Below are 765 nucleotides of genomic sequence, written 5' to 3'. Positions count from 1 at the left end.
AGCGGGGTTGGATTTGGTTGGGTTGGGTTTGGTTTGGTCCAGTTGTTTTTAGTTTAGTTGGGTTGGGCTGGGTTGGATTTGGTTGGGTTGGATTCAGTTTGGTTTGATCTGGTTTAGTTTGATTCTGTTTGGTTTGGTTTGTTCAGCCCTCGGCATACCTCGGCGGCTCATTTTCCTCCACCTTTAAAATAAAGCCAGTGTGCAAAGAGCTGCAGTGAGAACTGATAGAGAAGGATGGAGTGCCATTATGAGGACTGCCAGAAGGGTCATGTGAAGTCGGTAGCAGAACAAACCTTGATTGCTTGAAAATCTACAGCTTTGCAAGAGCCTTTTGTCCTGGTACCACACTGGAGGCAGTGCTGCTGGAGCTGTGTGGGGAGGCACTTTATAAGGGGATGAGAGCTCAGAAAATGAGCTGTCTGCCAACACCCAGGGTTCTCCTCTGGGGTGTCACACCCCTGGGTGGAGTGATGCCCAATGGACCCATGCAAGGCCCAGGCACTGATTTGATGGGGATTTTCCTACACTGCCTTGAGCCAGGCAGAGGTGTTGGAAAGCTCTCCAGTCCCCCTGGGGTGCTCAGCAAGGGGTTAAATGGCACAGAAACGATCAGCAAACAGGCAGATAATGGTGGGCTCAGTGGGTGCGTCTCCCCTCCTTCCTCTCCACTGCAAAATATTCCACCTGCTTGCTCCAGCCATAAAGCCATTCCCGGGGCTGTGAGGAGCACTTGTAAAATCAACAGGGCTTATCGGACCTAAACTT

Source organism: Lagopus leucura, unplaced genomic scaffold, assembly GCF_019238085.1.
Source record: "Lagopus leucura isolate 7727_CA_CO unplaced genomic scaffold, USGS_WTPT01 147-5_obj-0_obj, whole genome shotgun sequence".
NCBI classification, from domain to species: Eukaryota; Metazoa; Chordata; class Aves; order Galliformes; family Phasianidae; genus Lagopus; species Lagopus leucura.
Note: the sequence above shows the minus strand (reverse complement) of the source record.